The sequence below is a fragment of the Chlamydotis macqueenii genome, chromosome 4 (assembly GCF_036417535.1).
Source record: "Chlamydotis macqueenii isolate bChlMac1 chromosome 4, bChlMac1.mat, whole genome shotgun sequence".
Taxonomy (NCBI): domain Eukaryota; kingdom Metazoa; phylum Chordata; class Aves; order Otidiformes; family Otididae; genus Chlamydotis; species Chlamydotis macqueenii.
This window is the reverse complement of record NC_141559.1, coordinates 13,217,379-13,237,749: the sequence shown is the minus strand read 5'-3', so window position 1 is coordinate 13,237,749 and position 20,371 is coordinate 13,217,379.

Sequence of the window (20,371 nt, the reverse complement as noted above, 5' to 3'; positions counted from 1 at the left end):
TAAAAAATATGGTTTTTTTCTTAAAGTATCTTCACCTGTTCTTATGTCTGAGGAGCTGAGAAGTGCAATGGCTTGGGAGAGATTATCAGAACCCACTCGGGAAAATGGTGCACACACAACCACATCTGCGCTGCTGTGTAAAAAAGCTGTGTGTTTATGGTGAGCAGGGAATACCTGGGCCATCCAGCTAGGTAGAGGCTGAATATTCCTCACCTCCCATGTCTCAGATCCCCTCCTCCTCCTAACCTGAATGTTTCTGGAACAAGTAGTGAACCTCCAGAGAAGAGGTACAGACTAACACAGCCGGGAATTCTGCAAACCCTGCCTCTCCCATTCAGCAGAAGAGGAGGAAATGCTCTATACAAAGCCATTCTTTCCTTTGACTCTCCTTGTGAGAGATTTAATGTGTGCTGCAAACGCTAGCAGCCTGGAGACGGGATGTGGTGGGCCTTGCAGACATATCACATCTGAGGAAAAAGTCAGGCAAAGTCACATTTCTTTTGCCAGGGCACGTGATAATGCCTGAAGATTAGGAGCAACTCTCCCACATTCTTCACTCGATGGAAATCAGTGTGGCTTACGCTCCGTGCCTCACTCACAGGCGAAAGCTGCTGCGGATCAGTATGATCGTCCTGCCTGTACAATACAAATTGGCAGCGCTTCAGCAATGAAGAACAACTCATTAATAAGTGATGGGAGCTGGGAGTCAGCGGTGCTTCCAGACATTCGAATACTTCCTGCATCGCGCAGTCCCTCCGGCTCTGCGTACGGTATCTGCGGTTTGCAGCAGGTGGCCTTGGGAGAACTGAGGGCTGGTCTGTGAGATGCAGATCTGTCTGGATCAAAAGGAGGTTTAAAGATTTTCCTGTCACTATTGACCAACTGGAAGCAGATCCCCAGGCCAGCGTGACTGCTCTGATATCTGGAATGCAGGGGATTAATGGAGATTCAGCAAGAGATTTGAAGACATGTTGGTTGTTCATCTCGTGTCTCCCTTCACACCACCTAGTAGATTTGTGACAACATAGCACTTGCTATTTTTTAACTTGCTAACCTTGGACAAAGAGCTATTTTAATTAGTGAACCACTTCAGCTTGAGGGAGTCTTTTCATCCATACAGAAGGAAGTTTAATTTCATCTTTGTGGAAATCAGCTATGCTGAGGAAGTAGGAGGCAAATGATGCTCATGTTCATCCTTATCCGATGCCTTTAGGCAAAACAGCAGATCTTAGCATTTGCTCAGGGAGCTGGCGAGCCGGGCCCTGCAGCTTGGCTAGCTCTTCAGCGTGGCTTGTGCTACAGTCCCAGCTGTGTGCTGTTACTTACTGCCTGCATCTTCAGCTTTTCAGAGACGTTATTGGTAAATGCTGGCTCTTGGTGTCAGAGTGATGCTTGCTTCACCCCAGCTAGCAGGGGAAGGTAGCAGCCCCAGTCATTGTTATAATTGAAAAAGTGACAGTTTTCCAAGGTGCCTGCTGTAGCTACGCATTCAGCTGCTCCCACATTTCTATCAGGTGGGATGCTCAGTTCCCTGAGATTCACTTGGAAGCCTTGTCTGACTTGGCTGTGCTAACAGAGGAGGTCAATGGCAGATACAGGAACCAGAGTGGGTACCTGGCTGATGCCTTTGAGCTTCAAATTCCAGAGTCTGCACCTGCCTCCCATCTGGCAGGTCGCAGAGCATGCAGGGACGTAGACACCAGCTCCCTCAAGAATAATAATGTAAGCAGCTGATATTGTGAATGCCGTATTTACAAAGGCATGTTTTGAAAAGAAAAAAAAAGCTCCTGGAGAATATCTTCCTTCTGCCATGCTTCTCCATCTCTCTCTTTGGCCAGGGCAGCCCCAGTCAGGTCCAGCCCTTCCATGCTGAAGTGGGGTTTGATCCAAGCGCTGTCAGATCAGCCACACTCCCAGGTTGGCCGCTCCATCCTAGCTTGGCTTCTGTCTATCCCATCAGCTCCTTTCTGTATCCCTCCCCGCCACAATTGCCGTTTCTTCTCTTGGTTTCCGCAGCCTCTCCTCGCCAATTAGGCGCCCTGCTCTCATCTCCTCTCCTGCTTGCTCACTCCGCCCATGTCCGCTCTCCCCTGATGGATGCTGGCTTTGCTTTCCATGTGGTTGTACATTAAAGCCAGGAGGCCTGGGAAGCTTTGTCTGCTCCCGGGCAAGGGAGGGGGACCCCGGCCGGGGTCTTGTGTTGCTTGGCAACATATTTCTCTCTCCTCCGACAGTCATTTCCCCTCGCAGCACTGGCTGATGCACACACAACAAATGACAGCAATATTGCAGCAGCAGTTGCTCCTGTCGCTGCTTACTTCTTATTTACGGCTATCGCCGTGAAAGGATTTGTAAACATTTCCTCACATCCTTCCTTGGTCAAAACAGATATTCTTACATGCTTTTGTGGCACGCCAGCATCATTAACAAGTGGTGACTGCATTTGAGTGCATGTGACATACAACCTTATCGGCCTTTTTTTTAAAGTGGTTGCTGGTTCTGGATGTTTCTATTTTTCAGGCCCAAATTGAGATGTCCAAGATTTTATACTCAGAAGTGCAAAAATCCAAAAATTAACTGCCTCTATTTGTGGCTCTCATTTTTAAGTACGCCATACATTTAAAAAATTCTGCTCTGAATCACTTTCTGTCCCTTTTGAAAGGACAGTAATGCAAACGTCTCCATGCAGAGATAAAGCAGCCAGGGTTTTCCCTGATGTCCAAGTCTCCACCTGATCTGTTTGCCCTGTCCTCCTCCACACTAACCGCTTCCAGCTCAGTCTTCCCGGTTTGCATTTGTGGATGTGCCAAAGAAGAAATATAGCTTCAGTTATCTTGTTTCTCTAAAAGAGCACAGCAAGAACACTAGGCCACAATGAAAATCCTGCTGAGGCCTTTCCCTACTCCATAGACTCTTGTCTGGAAAGCTTTGCTGGTGCTGCTGGCTACTCGTGTGCTGCCAGATCTTCTGTTGGGCCTTGATTCCACCCTAGAGAGGTTTTATTCCATTTGTTAGCACGGACTGACTCTCTAGCCGGAGACAAGGTCTGACAGATTGGAGAACTTTGGTTTTGTGTCGCTGGGGCGCTGTGCAGTGACAGACGCCATTGCCCTCTGCTGGGGTAGGCCTGCACAACCGCTCTGCGCCCTCCGCCATCTCAGCCGGAGGAGCCCTTCTCGTTTCCCTGCTATTTAGATTGTATATTTAGTTATTGTTCCTACAATTCTGACCTGTCGAATCGTACATTTATGACCTGAGCTGAATGCAGAGATGCTTTCCGACTGCAGCTCTGAGGCACACTGCTTGCTCTACATCTGCTCACCTTCACACCGAGTAGAGACAAATGAAAGTCTCAGTCTAAAAGCTCTTAGATGGAGACTTTCTAAAGTGGATTTCTGAATCCACTTTAAAATCCAGTTTTCCCACAGAAGGGGTTACTAAGGACAGCCTTTTTGAAAGGGCTTTTTAGAATTAAGACCTTTATAAAAATGAAGGCCCAGTGCTAAGGCGCTGTGACAGAGAGGGATACCTGCAAGGAGGGGACAGCTTGCATCACATTTCTATGGGATTGCAGCAGTAGAGAAGGAAGAGGACACTATGGCCCGGCTGTTCCTCAGAGAAAGAAACCAAGCTCCAAGTCGGGCTCGCCTAGCCTAGGTGGGTCCGACGCTTAGAAAGGAGTACTCTGAAATCAAACCAGGACAGAGATGATCTCCAGTAATGACCCACTGTCAGCCGTTTCTTTCCTGAATCTACAGCGACTAGGAGGAAAGGTATATTGCATATGGTTTTGGGGCTTTTCTTGTTGTTTATTTTTTTTTCCACACCCCTTCTAAACACAGACCGCTCCATGGTCAGAGAGATCTGAAAGAGTTTCCCAGCTCCACCTACTCAGCAGTGGCTCTGCACTCCAGGTGGGTGCAATAGCTTACAAAACAGGAGTTTTGTGAAACTCCGCAAAGTCACTTGGAGAGTGCTTTGAAATTCTTGAATGAGCACAGCCCAATCAGGGGTAGGCTTCAGTTTGCAAACCCCTCTGGGTTTTCTGGTGGAAACAAAAGTGGGGAAGGAGTGTCAGCTCAAAGCATCAACTGGTGATGCTCATCCAGAGGCTTGCAGTAGTTAAACTAAGTAACGTGGGAGTGCAATTAATACGTACTTTCATTGGTCACCTTACCCTGTCTGGATCAGCTAACATCCTTGTGCTGACTGAATGGCCTCTCTCAACTCAGTGAGAGATGATATTGCAGAGTACAGAAAACTGCTGATAAATTAGCAGAGTTTGAGCATAAAAGCCATTCCAATTCCAGAATGGCCTTATTACTCTTTGAACAACCCAAATGTTTCTCAACATAGTTCATTTAGCCAGCTCTGAAACAGGGAATGTAGAAATAGGTGGCATTGACTTGGGACGTTTATTTTTAGGTGCCGCTTTTTGTTCCCTTTCTCAGCATAGGAACTACTTTCATCTTCTTCAGAGGCAGAGTTATAAATATCTTCCATTGAGATCCAGGGCCTCTGACATGAGTGTGTAGCACCTCTCCCTTCTGCACATGGCAATCATCTTTCCTTCCATTCCACAGCACTTCTGTACCCCTCTGGCAGAACCCCCCCCTACCCCCCACCCTCCCCTCCCCCCCCCCGCTCCTAAAATCCAATAGCTATTTTCCTGAGGAGGAAGGGGATGCTTGTGGAAAACTGCACGTTATGTGTTGTATCGATATGAAATTTATCTCCTCCCATTTCTGCCTATTCCTAATCACTTCACTTCCTTACAGTTCAGCAGCCTGGTTCTTCTTTGTGTGATCAATAGCATGTGCAAACTGCTTCTGTCCTTGCTCTCTTTTGCTTACTGGTGCCTTACACAATGCAGTCTTTGCCTGTGACACAGGCACGGTGACAACTTCAGAGCGACACCACTTTATTTGTCAACACATGTGATAGAAAGGACCAAGCAAGAAAGAATCGAAAATCTGTCAATGGCAAATTTACTTCCTGGTCTCAGAATTTGTCACAAACCCCAGACAGATTTGTTGCCCCTAGCCTGTTTGACAACATTCTCCTCTACAATCCTGGCTGTTCCACTTGCCAGAAAAAATGGTATCTCCTCTGGGGACTGGTGGGAGACGCACACAAGTGCTTCACGCATTAGCTGCTATTTCTGACCAGGAACGGCTCAAGTGGTCAAGCCACATCAAGTGACCCATCTCACAAGACTGGTTTACTGCTTCCACAAATTATTGAAGTGCCTACAGAAGCAATGGAAGCGCACAGAGGTTTTCCTTGCTGATTGCAAGGAGAATGTTGGAATTTGCCTCACCTGCATCTCAAACTGAGAAGGGAGCAAAGAGGAGATGAGAGGCTGAGGGTCCTTTGCTGCAGCTGTGGAAAAGCACCAGTGTGCAGGTGCCTCTTGTAAGCACTGAGGAGTTGAGGGAAGCAGGCAGCATTGCCCCCGAGGAGAATCAAGAGGCAAGTTTTGGTCCATTTCTACTGACTGGTACTGTTCTTTAGGAGGCCTTGCTCAGGTAATCTAAAAGAAAAATGACTGGGGAAAATAAATAGAGCAGTAAATAAAATGGTAGGGATATGCCTACCTGCCAAAATCTGGAGGTGCAGGGAGGGAAGCAGCAATTCCGCTGTCTTAACTTTCAAGTGCATCAACATATAAATTGTGCTGCGTTTCCCTTGTGGTTAGAGCTACGTGCGCACTACCACGCGTGGGCATGATTGTGTAAGCAGTGTTCTCCTATAAAATACTCCTAGCCTGAAATAAGCATAGTGTGACCGCAGGCAGAGAATATTGGAATATACTTCACGTTGTGTTGTTTCAGTATCATTCTTGATTTATGCTAATTCAAAAGTAAACAAAAGCATTTTAGGTAATTTTGGACATCTATCCCTTTTTAGTTTCCTATGGGCATTATTGTGGTTTTATTTCTTAATCAAAATTTCATTTTTGGTATTTGTCAACTTAGTATTATTTTAAGATTTTGATTCTGTTTTTACCTGTCACTTTAAATCCCACATTTCCCCAAAGGGGATGGGAAGAATGTCAACACTTTAATGGACAAAAAAATTAATATTCCAAGCATTTTTCCATTTTGAAATTAAAACACTACTTCTAAGTTGAAAGAGAAATTTATTTTTATTTTGTTTAAAGGCAAAAGTTAGGTTTCAAAATAAATTAAAATTTGGTCTTTCTTGAAATGTTTTCCTGCTAAAAGTGTGTTAGTGAAAGTGTTCAGATCCCTGCAAAAAAAAAAACCAAACCCCAGGTACCCCAACAGATACACTGCTGTGTTTAATCCCTGATTTTTGTAATTTTGAGCCTGTTCTATTGATTATATAAAAAATGTAAGGATGTAGTACTCATGAGAAATTGTGTCTTTTCAGATTATAAACTTTGAGAAGAATAAGGGAACTTATACAGGATAGCAGATGGGATGCATTTTCATAGAATCATAGAATCATAGAATGGTTAGGGTTGGAAGGGACCTTCAAAGGTCATCTAGTCCAACCCCCCTGCAAGGAGCAGGGACATCCCTGACTAGGTCAGGTTGCTCAGAGCCTCATCCAGCCTGGCCTTGAACGTTTCCAGGGATGGGGCCTCCACCACCTTTCTGGGCAACCTGTTCCAGTGTTCTATAACTCGCATCGTAAAAAAATTTTTCCTAATTTCTAATCTAAATCTACCCCCCTCTATTTTAAAACCATTACCTCTCGTCCTATCGCAACAGGCCCTACTAAACAGCCTTTCCCCATCTTTCCTGTAGGCCCCCTTGAGGTACTGGAAGGCCGCTATCAGGTCTCCCTGGAGCCTCCTCTTCTCCAGGCTGAACAGCCCCAACTCTCTCAGCCTGTCCTCATAAGAGAGGTGCTCCAGCCCTTTTATCATCTTCGTGGCCCTCCTCTGGACCTTCTCCAACTGGTCCATGTCCTTCTTGTGCTGGGGTTCCAGAACTGGACGCAGTACTCCAGGTGGGGTCTCACCAGGGCAGAGTAGAGGGGGGGAATCACCTCCCTCGACCTGCTGGCCACGCTTCTCTTGATGCAGCCCAGGATGTGGTTGGCCTTCTGGGCCGCAAGGGCGCATTGCCTGCTCATGTTAAGCTTCTCATCCACCAGCACTCCCAAGTCCTTCTCCTCAGGGCTGCTCTCAATCCATTCCCCGCCCAGCCTGTATTTGTGCCTGGGATTGCCATGACCCAGGTGCAGGACCTTGCACTTGGCCTGGTTGAACTTCATGAGTTTGGCACGGGCCCACCTCTCCAGCCTGTCAAGGTTCCTCTGGATGGCATCCCTCCCTTCCAGCGTGTCAACGGCACCACACAACTTGGTGTCGTCAGCGAACTTGCTGAGGGTGCACTCTATCCCACTGTCCATGTCGCCGACAAAGATGTTGAACAGGGCCGGGCCCAGCACGGACCCCTGAGGGACGCCACTCGTGACCGGTCTCCACATGGACATTGAGCCGTTGACCACCACTCTCTGAGTGCGGCCATCCAGCCAACTCCTTATCCACCGAGTGGTCCGTCCATCAAACCCATGTCTCTCTAGTTTAGAGAGAAGGATGTCGTGCGGGACAGTGTCAAAAGCTTTGCACAAGTCCAGGTAGATGATGTCAGTTGCTCGTCCCTTGTCCACCGATGCTGTCACCCCGTCATAGAAGGCCACCAAATTGGTCAGGCACGATCTGCCCTTGGTGAAGCCATGTTGGCTGTCACCAACCACCTCCTTGCTCTCCATGTGCCTTAGCATGGTTTCCAGGAGAATCTGCTCCATGACCTTGCCAGGCACAGAGGTGAGGCTGACCGGCCTGTAGTTACCTGGGTCTTCCTTATTCCACTTTTTAAAAATTTTGCTTTGAGGCATGTCCCAGTATCAACACAAGTCATGAATTCATGTCAGATCCCTTGTATTTTAAACTTCATGGACAACTTGGAAGCATTCTTTATAAGGACTTTACAGCAGTTCCTTTTCTTTCCCATGATCCACAACAATGTCAGTGTGACAACTTTCGGTTCTCATTTTTTGTAGACCACCTGGCTTATGAATGAGTTAGCTTTTTTGGCAATGTATACATGCTACCTTTGGAATATGGGATGTGCTGGAAAGGTCTGTACATCAATTACTGTATTTTGTATAATTGACAAGTCTTTACATCTAAACCAGCAGATAAATTAACACACCCCATTGCTTTCCCTCTTTCGCTTGACCGCTGTAGTTGCCTAGCATATAGCAAGGATGAAGTGAAGTGAGAACTGGAATTAAAAAAATACACATCTAAAGGGAAAACAAGGTAGTAGAATATGAACCAAATTAAACCATTGCCTGATATAACCTGGAACATTATTATTAGGGTGACCCTGATTAGCAGCTGACCCTGCTTGAAAAGCGCAAGAACCCCTGCCTTATACTTAAAGGCCTTTGACTGTTACACAGCAGTATTCACTCTCTAATTGAAGTCAATGATCTCATAGCCTTGGGGATCTGACATGGGGCATAAATTTGCCACAGTCGTAGTTTATAAATGAGCATCGCTATTTTACGGTGATAAGAGACCGGGGCCACTTCGCCTGCTCCCTCCCATTTAAAAGCCAAGTGTTCATAATGCATAGAAAGCCTCGTTGTTTGATTGTAATGGACAGTATCTCTTTCTGCTAACTGAAATATATTTGCCATTTTGGCACCAAAGTGAGCACTTCTCACGCTGCTTCCAGGCTCAGATTGATTTTATTCCCTTGCTAATCTGAAGAGGTACCCTTCAGTCAAGTGAGGCAGTCTAAGCAAATCCTCTCCTGCTGTAAACCTCTGAGCCTTATTTAACATAGAAATGAATTTCATGAATCTGACTAGGAATTAGAAGGAAACTGCTGGAGCCTACAAGAACCTCGTAGTCTCCATATACGCCGTAGGTATGGGAGAGCCATGGGCTGATAGCTCAGATTTGTGTCCCAGCCTCTTGCTCAGCTCCTTCCAGGAGGGAGGTCACCAGGTGCTTTGTTTGCCTCCTTTGTACCCCGTCCTCTGAAATAACAATAACCCACTGCGCCGCACCTGGGGACCCAAAAGGCTGATCTCCAAGTATTGGCATCTTTTTGTGGGTGAGTGGTTGGCACCTCAAAAGCTTGTGACTTGGCTGCATGGCAAGCTCTGACGCACCGTTTAGTCACGTTCCTGACCTGTGCTCGAGCTTGTCCTCAGAAGCATGCGTAGCTGCAGGAGGAACAAGTGAGGAGATGCCACTTAGCTTGCAGCTCTGCATGGGGCAAACCCAGGGCCCCGTTCTGTGTTTGCTTGTGCCAGCGTTGCTTGTTTTGTATCAACGAGAGGGAAGTCTCAGGCCCACTGGCTTCATTAATGTTTACTCCTTTAACTAAGGGATAGGGCCTCTGCTTTCTAAAAATCAGCTTGTCCTCCAATGCCCTCTGGTGACGGGAACTAATTAGATGCCACTGCTATTATTGAATCCAGTTGCAAAACACTAATGTTATTTTATTCCTATTAAATATTTTTGGCAAATACTGAGATTTAGCACAAATTGAAGTCTTTGTTTACTAGTTTAAATACAAACTTCTCTCTGTCATTGCTACAGCACTTCCTAGGAGTGGAAAAACAACCATGTTCTAGAGACACCATAACTTCAGGAATCTCCAAAGCTTATTAGGTTGATCCTTTAAATACTTTAGTCCTGATCCTTACTGCAGAGAAGTGCGTGTGTGGGTCTGCATGGCTGCAGAAATGCCTTGTGTCACCTTCCATGCTTAATCTCTCGGGATGGAAAAGCAGTGGCCCTAAATGACTGTTAGGAAAACAGGTTGCTGAAATAATCGTAACCATTTGCAAAGGTTGGTGCACAACTTCTGTCCTCTGCCTGCCAGGGCTCGTGTGAGTGAAGGCCCAAAACAGCCAGGAAGCAAGAGGGAGGCCAGGGGGGAAGATGGGTCACCTTTCTTGGTATTTGAAAGTCAAACTGTCTAATAATGTGTAGACACTTTTCAAAACTAGACTCGATAGAAACAGCAACATGTGATATCTTACCCGTTCACTCTTTTGTTCTTAGTCTGACTTTACTGTCAGGCCATCCTGACAACAGGGAAGCAGGTAACAACACTGAAATACACAGCGACCGGTCGGTGAATGATAAATAACCTTTTTAAATTAAAAATGAAAAAAATACTGAAATAACTTTCATAAAGCAGGTCCAATTTCCATTTTATTGGCCTAGTGAGCTTTTGAGTGTACCACGGTTTTTTTTTTTTTTCATTGTTTCTCTTAGTATTTGCACTCTCTGTTCTTCAAAAAAACCCCCAGAGAAGTAACACATGCTTTAAGAACAAAATGCTCCAAGACTTTGCTGCCACAGTGTGCTGCTGTGGACTGAGTGCTTGCAGCTTAGTTATTAACCTATAATAAAGAGCGTTTGTAATTGGAACTGCCAGCAGAGCCTTGATGACTGAGGGGGATGTAGGCCCAAGTATAATTTTATAAGCTTCTTGGGCATGCAGATCTGCAGCCATTAGTAACTGCCTCCAGCAGCACCGAACACCCGCGCATTACATCTACAGCCTCTCTGCGCCTGTAGCTGGGCACTGGGTGCTTCTCACTCCTGCCCTTTCCCCCGCAGCAAAACAGCTGTGGATGCCAGGTAGGATTGCAAAAGCACACCAAGAGTTGTGCTCCAGCCTCTGCTCTGTGGGACGCTGGAGGAGAGGCAGTAGTGGGGTTGTGAACGCGTGGTAGCTGCTGGCTTTCAGCACCATCATAAGGAGATCAGGAGCTCCAGAAGTTAACCAGCCTTCCTGGTTTATGTTAGCAGAAGGTCATGCTCATGATGGATGTATCAAAGAACATTTGTCCCTACATGTATTGGGGCAGTGCTCAGCAGGAAGGATGGCCAGAACAAGCTAGAGTGTGCATTAATTTATCCCTCCTGCATGGTCAGGATTTGCAGTTCTCTCATATTTGTGCAGTGGCCCTTCTGATGGTACATGGGACTCTTACCTCTACCCCTCAGAACAGCTTCCTTCCTTGCCAACAGAGCCCCCTCCCTGCTCTGAGGGCCATCAAGCCTGTTGCTTTACATTTTATACATGAAATAAGCTTTTGCTGTAGCCATGCATCTGTCTAACAAAACCACTGGGGCTTTAGAAATAAAGACAAGAACTAGGCATTTTATGAGCTTTATTGAGGAAGGAAATCCATCTTAAAATTGAGCTGGGCATAAGCAGGGAGTATGATATAAGCCTGTGCAGATTACCTCACCCCTGTGCACTGGAAGTTAGTCTTTTGGAAAAGATGGGGGCCTGTTCATTACAAGCAATTACCATTGGTCATAATCCTTCTAGGAAGTACATGGAGAATGACTCAGTTCATTTGATGAGTTATGCTGCCAGTTTTCTCCAAAGCACTGGCCGGCAGAATTACCAAGGCTGGCCCAAAGCTTTCTGAATGGTAGGGTATATATCAGTGCAGCACTGGGCTTAGCTCGCTGTAACGGGCAACTAATGGAACAGGAGTGACCAAGATAAAAGAGGCAACGGGTGACAGCTCAGCAGAGGTACGCATCTCCCTGAGCGTGCATCTGCCCACCTCATCTTTCTGCACTCTTTTGATAGGTCTGCAGCCAAAGGAGCTCCGAGCTACTAGAAATACTTCAGATTTATCTAACTGAGGATCTTAATGCTTCACAAACATGAATTTAGCTTCAAAACAGGTACGTGGATGGGATCCCACACCTTCACATCTATGGCATGTGTGAGGTATGGAGAGTAGCTTTACAGTCAGTGAGAAGCCTGTCAAGCTCAAGGCTTCAGTCAGGCTTGCAGGAGGGTTAAGCGTAGGCTTTTCAGAAGGAGCTGGAAGTTTACTCCTGCACAAGCAGAAGTCAGTGACAGTAAGCAGACCTGAGCCAGGGCAAAATGTTATGGCAAGTGTTGCCTGAAATTATTTGTAGCAGGGTCCCTGGGAGGGGCTCTGTCACACAGACAAGAATTGATCCTTCATCAAAGGAGCATTTTGTCTGCCCCCAGGTCCAGCAATATTGCTAACCTGGCATTTCAGAGGAAGAAAGAGACTGAACATCTACATTTTTAACAGAGAGTTAGCCCAAATTTTTAGTTACCCAGAGCACTGTCTCTGTGCAGGTGGAAGTGTGGATGTCCTTGCTAACAAGATATGGGCACTGTGAGCAGAGAGCTTATTTTGACGGCTTTACTGACAGAATTGCATGCCTCTCTGTGCAAACTGATCAGAATGCAGCCCTTCTGTCAGCACTAGATGGGTGCATAAAACCTTCACTACTACACTGGCAACATACAGTTGGAAGCATCGCTATGAAGAAAAAAGTAGCAAGTGCTCTCAGCAATGTCTGAAAGCGAGTAGTGTGTACAGCTGTTCCACAGCAGTAGCTATAATATTCTGCCGTTGCAGGGCATAGCTGATCTAACATTAACTGAGGGTTTGCACAATGTCAGAACAGCCCTGAGAATTTCAAAACAAGGGTTGCGTATGTTGAAGGAAAAAAAACTGGCAGGGAAAACTCTGCCCAAGACCGGTTGATGTGAAGTAGGTGGCTCAAAGACCTTGCCTACCTCGGAGTGTGAGCAACACCAGTCCTCACTAACATATGATGCCAAATAAGTTGTGTGTTGTTGAGGCACATTTTCAACAGGAGCATGGAGAGTTTAAGTTACCAAAAGTGGCATTCCACATGATTGACCTGCTGGTGACTAGAACAAATCCAACTTTTCACATGGACTCCATGCACACAGCTGAGGACTGTGCAGTCACGGCTGCGTTTTGCCAACACACCTATCGCAGTACTTATGTATACATTAGACCAAAGATTACATAAAAACATACAGGTTCTTAGTTTCTTCTGGCAACACCATTCTAAACGCTAGCCATGCCTCTAGAAACATCTGGAAGAAATTATTTTTGCTTTCTTGAGGTCTGCCTAGCTGTGTGAGGGATTTCAGTGATGGTCCGAGTAGGGCCACCGTGGGAAATTACAAGCTGCACACAGCTGTGGGAACGTGACCTTGGAAGGGGGAGCTAGGAGGGTTGTTATCTCAGAGAGGGGAGCTAGGAGGGTTGTTATTGAGCAGGATGTTGTTGCAATCCGGGAACCGCTGTTAGCCAGCAGGGCACATACTTGCCAGGCCTTGCGGCATGCACTGGCCACACGTGCATCAACACCTGGTCAGTACTCTTCCTCTGAATCTGCTGAGGGTATAAACTGAGGCGGCTCGGAGGAGAGAGAGAGAAAGGACGCAGAGCACACTCTACAAACAACAGGGGATGCCCTGAAGGTGCTGCGCCTGCCTCCCTTCTCTGCTCTGACCCCACTGATCATCATCCTCCTGCTTGGTGGTGTCTCCGGCTTAGCTGGGTTGGTAGGACTCTCATAAAGGGAAAACAATACTCTGGTAACTGCTTGTGCTAGGAACTGTAACTGCTTATGCTGGTAACTGCTTATGCAAGGCTATAATAGAGCAATAAATACTGCTGTGCTTTTAATTATCATCTGCTGGGTGCATAGGAATGCATAGGAATCCTACAAACCAGGTACACTAGCCTCTGTTTCAGTGAACTGAAAGGATGTGATTAGAGAGCGAGTGTTGCACTATAACCTTGCCTTTCTTTCTCTTTTGTTAGCAGGTCAGACTATTTTCTGTAAAGAATGGTCCTGTTGAAAATCAGTGAAAAGTGAGGGACATATGTAGAGATAGAAAGTTTAAGACTGTACACCTGCATTCTATGAAACTTTGATAAAACTGGCGCAACTGAGTATACAACTTTTATCATTAGCTGTCTTTAAAAAGGTGGGGGTATAAAAATCTGATTGCTGTAGAAATAGATGTTTGGGATGTTTCAGGCACACACTTATGGCGTGTTACTTCTATCAATAGAAAATGCAAGTGCTGAGCATCCCCACTTGCTTCTCAATTGAGGCAGAATGGATTATTAAAAATCACTGTGGTAGAGATAAGAGCTTAGAAGAGCAGTATCCAGATGCATGTGCACATGTACACATTAACCATGTCAGTTATTCATCCTGTGTGACATCACAGTGCCATTCTGTTGCTTGCTGCATGGTCTGTTGACAGCTATGATTCCTTCCATCTTGGAGCTTGAGGTCCCACGCCATGGCCGTGCGCATACACAGCAGTTGTTTGTATAGTGCGGTCTTGCTGTGCAAACCAAACAGTCAACTGGGTCTCAAGAGGGCAAACGGTATTCGGTGAATGTGTTAATGATGTAGTCAGACAAGATTTTGTCCTACCCCATCCGATCTTTACTGATTTTTCCTTTATACATCATATATACATTCTTAGGAAGAAGTCTTTTTCTCTCTCCTTTCCCCCACTGCCCTTTTAAACACTGGTGCATCGCCTTGTTTATTTTTACAACTGGTCCATGCCGCAACAGGCCAAGGAAGAGCCTACTCACTGCAGTCTTGTGGTCACTGCATTGTGAGACAGAGCTTACCAGAAAGAGCAGGACATTTGGTGCAAGAAGAGAGTTTGTCTATTTTGAAATCTGAAGACTCAGCAGCTGGAGTTGCATGTGTTGGCACCTTCAAAGGAGCATCGGAGTCCCCAGTCTCACTGGCTGGTTCCAGAAGCACATACAGTTCCCAGAAATTATGATTGGTACCAGTCATTGAATCATGTTTTAATGGAAAGCTACACGTTAACCCCGCATATGCCAGAGAGAGAAGAGAGAGCAAAATTGGAAGCAGATGGGAACCCATCTTGTTGTTAACAAGTGTCAGAAAGTGTCTGATTGGAGTTTAGTCATGCTTTTTCCAGTATAGAAGTCCAGCATTATTTGTGTGTGTCAGCTTGGCTTCCTCTCAAGCTGGCACAGATGCTTACACAACTGAAATCAAAGCCTCTGAGTAATACAGAGGGTCATAGCTTAACGAAGTGATACAAAATCACACAGCTGTGCACAGCACACACAAAGTCTTTACAGTAACACATCTCATTCACCACAACTTCTTCTGAAATGAGATCGTTTTAGCAGACTAGAAAAAGGGTCACCTGCAAAGCTGGAAGCTGGAAATAAAAGCCAGTACATGCCTTTTCCTTCTTCATTTAGTTCTCTGCTGTAAAAATGGCTCATTTTTTGAAGATGAGTTGAATGAGGGGATAGGTTGGCGTCTGAAAGATGTTCCACAGGAATATCTTTAGCACTGTAGCACCTAAAAGGCCAGTTTAACGGCTGCATCTCATTTGCATGTATGCTATCTTTGACACACACAGAAACGCTTGATATAATGGGTCATGCTTGCAGGACTGAAGGAGCATGAGGGGTAAGTTTGTATGTCTCAGATCACTGCTAAATAGCTGAGAGTTGAGGAAAATAAGACAGCTTCAGCAGATAAGAGGTTTTTAAACTTTTGTGAGATTTTTCCTACCAGGAAGAAGGCTCCAGAGGAGGAAATGAAGCAGGAGCTCTGACTGGCAGAGTACTTTTCCATAACCATGTGTCAAAAGCTTATCTGCCATAAGACCTCAAAGCTGAGGTCGTGGGATGTGCTTGTTTATTTCTTAAGTGCCAGATTCTGACTTGGGTTGATATAATATTTCCATACATTTAGCTCTCTGCCAATTTTTTTTTTGTAAGAAATCTAAGTGCACCCTTAAGGTAATAGAGGGCAAACTCACCCACTGATATGCCATCACTATCTCTGCAGACACCTGATATCACACTCAGTGATATGCATGAGAACACAACCACCTTTGTAATCCCTAATCTCTCCAGCCACAAATGGGACTGGCAGTGGTCAGGACTCCAGCCAGCTTCAACTGTTCTGCTGTTCAGAGACTTGCAAAGGCTGCAAGACTAATCAGGCTTGCAAATGGCATCTCACTGGAAAACTAATACAATGCTATTTTGGGAGAGAAAATACCAAATATGAAACCCCTATGCCATGGAATTACATGAGAAACCACTATGTGGAGCCAGCCACTAATTATTTGGCTGATGAGGAAACAGGATTCAAACAAACTTGTTATCCAAATTTCAGGTGCATGTGCTTCCCTATTGCCTTTACCTCTCTCAAAAGTCCAGACATGGGACAATTTGCTGCAGCGTAAATCAGATGCACAAGCCAACTTAGTAATGTGATTCTGTGGAGACACAGAGACGCATCCCTTCCCTGGTTTTGGAAGAGAGCTCTCCACCAAGTTTCCCCAGTCTGTGTGTGTAGTTTCTTCCTGCGCTTCCATTCTACCTTATTCCTTGTCTGAACTCTTACGGCCTCAGAAAGAGTGCTACAAGTTTCCCAGACTAAACAAGGGAACAGAATATAGCTTGAATGTCATTACTGACAACATGCTGTGGTTTGTGTACATCATCTGGCGGATGCAGAGCCTCTTCAGCCACTCGATTAGGATGGAATTTGATTTAGGAAACAGAATACCTTCTAGATAATGCGTGTATTCAAAAGGCTGGGAAATATGATAAACTTCTCCAGTCTTAGGCATGAGAGGTAATTTCAAATGTTAGGGAAGAGGACAGTAAGAAATGCACACACCAAGGAAACCTTATCTGTTACACAGAACTTCTACTGATGAGCCATAATGAGAATTTATGGACTAAAACTTCAAACTCACCTTTGCACTGGAAACTTTCCTCACTGTTTACTCCATTACTTAATGTGAACGCTTCTCTGTGGTTCCAATACTGAGTTCAGAGGGTTTGTTACAGGCAGGTAAATGACTGGGATATAGCAAGATGTACGCATTTTTTGTTGGAAAAAAAAAGTCAAGGAAAGAAGGATCTCAAGAGTAACTCAGGCTTTTTTTTGTAGTAATGTGAGAGTAATCTGCCTTATTCCTCCACTATTTCCAAGAAAAGAGAGAACTGAAATACAGAAGAGAAACATTCTGACAGTCTCAATAACCATCTCAGATGAATTTAGTATTTGACACATGCAGCAAGAAACTGTAGAGAAAAGATAAATATTGTTGGTACTAGGAACCATAGGCCATCTGCTCAGGAGTGTCACTTAAACACAGTAATCTTCTGTAGAGCCCTCAATTGCAGAGGGAAGTCTTCTGTCCATACTGATGAGCTGCTAGGAAGAACAGCATTTGGCTCTACAAGTAGTATGAGGCACAGAGTCTCTATCCCGCAGGATATTCATCTATATAGTCCAAGCCTTAAGCGTAGCTTGTGCATGCTATGATATCATGATGAAAGAATTTGAGAATGTATATCTTTTTCTTCCCATAGCATCCATTCTCTGGATTTCTCCATCCATGGGAAGCAATACAGCCTATTGACAGGCAATCACCCACATAAATCCTTCAAGTGAGGGAGCTCAGGCTGCTCATACAATTCAGGCTGCAAATGGCATTCACTGAACCTGGCAAACTACCTGAAGTAGCCAGTAAGGCAGGGGGGAGGCAAGAGCTGTAAATTATCCCCAGCGAGCCTCAGGCTTCAGGAATAAACAGCCCAGCCTCCATTGACCTAGCTGTAAAGAAGTGTCTTGAAAATTGCGCATTCAGAATGACGCTTTGTCAGTCTCTCCTATCAAGTGGAACATTCCCAAGGATATTCAATATTCATTTCAGGATAAACAACTTGAACACAAACTTGTCTCTTCCACATCTGAGTGCATCTCAATATTGCTAGGCTGCAGAGCTCATCTTCTACTTTTCCTTAGGCTCAGTGATTCTTCCCCCTCACCTTGAATGCAAAAGGGGAGCCTTGGGAGTATAAATTGAAAGAAATCCACCTGCAAGTGGACTTGGTGATGAGGCTGGACACAACACCAGGCTGTACACGTTTTTTTGCTGCCCAGCTTCTCAGTCAGTGTCCTGTGGGCAGAGTCCACAGCTTGCAGTTTGAACCATTCAGGCTTTCCTACATCAGCAAGGTCTGCCTTGGACTAGACAAAAAAAAATTAGGTGTACTTTCGTCTTAGTTGGAGGCCTGGGTCTCCCTGGATTTGATAAGATATTTCCCTCACCCTATCCGGGCTTTGGGATTTTAAAAGCCCAGTTTTTGTGGCCTTAGTTGGGGTGGCTCTGACCCTCCCACTGCAGACAGACTGGAGAAAACTTCTGTGCGGCCATCCAGTAGAACCCATTGTCCCAAGGTGTTCACAGCAGACAGCCCCAAGGGCCTGACCATCCACAGCAGCCTCGAGTTTGGGAGCCTCCCACAAGAACTGGACACAAATGGCTGTCTCTCCATGTGCTGATATTGGAACTTCAGCAGATTCATAATGCTGGAGCCCCACAGCAGATACCCAAGCTGTTACAGCCCTGGCCGGAAATATCAACCACAGCTGCTCTGTCTCGTCTGACAAAGGAGCCGTGATAACCAACTCCAGCAGTACACATCAAATGACAGTGTAATTGACAGAATGTAAATTGGATTAAGGAATCATATTGCTGCTTTGTTATAGAAACAGGTGACAACGTCCTGATGCTACCAGCTCCTACGTTAATTCTGTGACCTTAGGGGCATAGCTAAGAGTCACTGTGATATTTTTTGTTGCTATTGTTTTAAGTAGGAGTCTATGAACTTATGTCAAAAAAAATGTTGCTGCTCTTCCAAACTGAAAGGCAAAGGAAGTAAAGGAACAAAGGAACAGCAATTGCGCATCTAATCTCACCACATTATTCTGTGTGTTTTGCTGCTGTCTTTCATTATATGATCACATGCTTGTTTTCAAAGGATCCTTACCACAGTCACACAGTGCAGGGAGATTTGGGCTTTTTTTTAACTCCCAGAGGCTGGCATTAAATAATAGGTAAGGCAAGGGATTGCATAAGCAATAATAAGATTAGACTTGTCGGATGCAGAGTTAACATTCAAGGAAAGCAAGGCAGCATCAGGTCCCTGCTTAGAAGAAAATAAAAGAGGCAAGCAGTTCCTAGCAGCTGGAACAAACTTGAACAGTGCTTAATGATGTGAAGACATAGTGTGAGTCCCAACATGTTTGCTTGTTTAGACAGTTAAGAAAGCTGAACACCAGCCTAGAGGTGCCTCTGCAGTCTGCCAAAGCAAGTGAAGAAATCTAAACTGATGAGACCCATAAACACTGCGGTCTGCCAAGCATTTGCTTGGGATTGCTCCTGTGGTGGGCACACTGGCTGAACCAAACTGTTCGCAGCTGACTGCTGCTTGTTTTCGGCTCTGCAAGGGACACTTGGGAATAGCTCAGCAGATGGCTGAGCTCTTACCCAGCAACCTGGCTGTGGGCACCGGGTGCGAGTTGAGTTTTTTCTAGTTTGATGTTAATTTTTTTCCCCACTTCTTAATATCCACCATGAAATGCCAGAACAGTGTGTTTACCATCCTCTTCATTTAGTGTTGCTATGCTGTGCTTACAGCTGTATTTGAAGTTAATGGAAATGATGCTTTGAACATGTGAAATGCTGTGCAATGCTAAGAACTGACAACAATCCAGTACTTGATATTTACCAGACACTCTAATAGTTTTAGCCCAAGTCTCTTAGTTCTCCTACTGTAGAAATAATAATGTGCCTGGTGCCATCACTGTGCTGCAAAAATAAGCTAATTAATGTGTGAGGAAGCTAGGTACGACGGAAGGAGAAGAGCAGAAGCTCTCCAAAGTGTTACACTTGCATGTAGTGGAGGATAGTAACTAGAATAAGCAAGGCCTGAGGCTGTATGTGGAATGAACAGGGGAAAAGGCAGCACTGTAATCACACAGGAAAGCATGGGCTCAATGGAAAAAGTCTGTGGTTTTGCAGTTAAAGGCAGGAGAAGAGCTTGTACACAGGGCAGGGCACACTGCAGTTGGAGGAGTATTTCTTATATTCAGAGAACGTGTAACTTCAGCATTTTTACTGTGTGATTTTGGGCAAAACATAGAGGAAGAAGGTGCGCTTTTAGCGCAAATGCTGCTAATCCACATCTTGATGAGCTTCTGCAGGTGCACACACACCACACTACCATGTTTAAGGGTCCTGTTGATTTGCACTTTCCTATTTGTGTGTTTAAGTCACAGCACTGCTCATTTCCTTGCTTTCTATTGTACTTCCTGAACACTTGCTATCTCTTTGTGAAAAGGGGGGGGGGGGGGGAGTGTGTGTTTGTGTCCCAGCTCCCAGCCCATAGCCTCATCCCCTTTCTGCTTGCCAGATATGTTAACAGCTTAAGCACATCACCTTTTATAACTCAACACTGAGTGTCAATTAACCAGCAAAACTGATTGTCCTTTAAAATTAACTACCTGTTGTACAGAAGCAAGCCTTTCTGTATGTCTCAAATCCTCTCCAAAGCTCTTGAGACTAATATTTCATAAGTTCTCATGTCAATTAGGTCAAATACTGACCTCATTATTCTCCTGTTTAAAGATTTCCAAACTCTC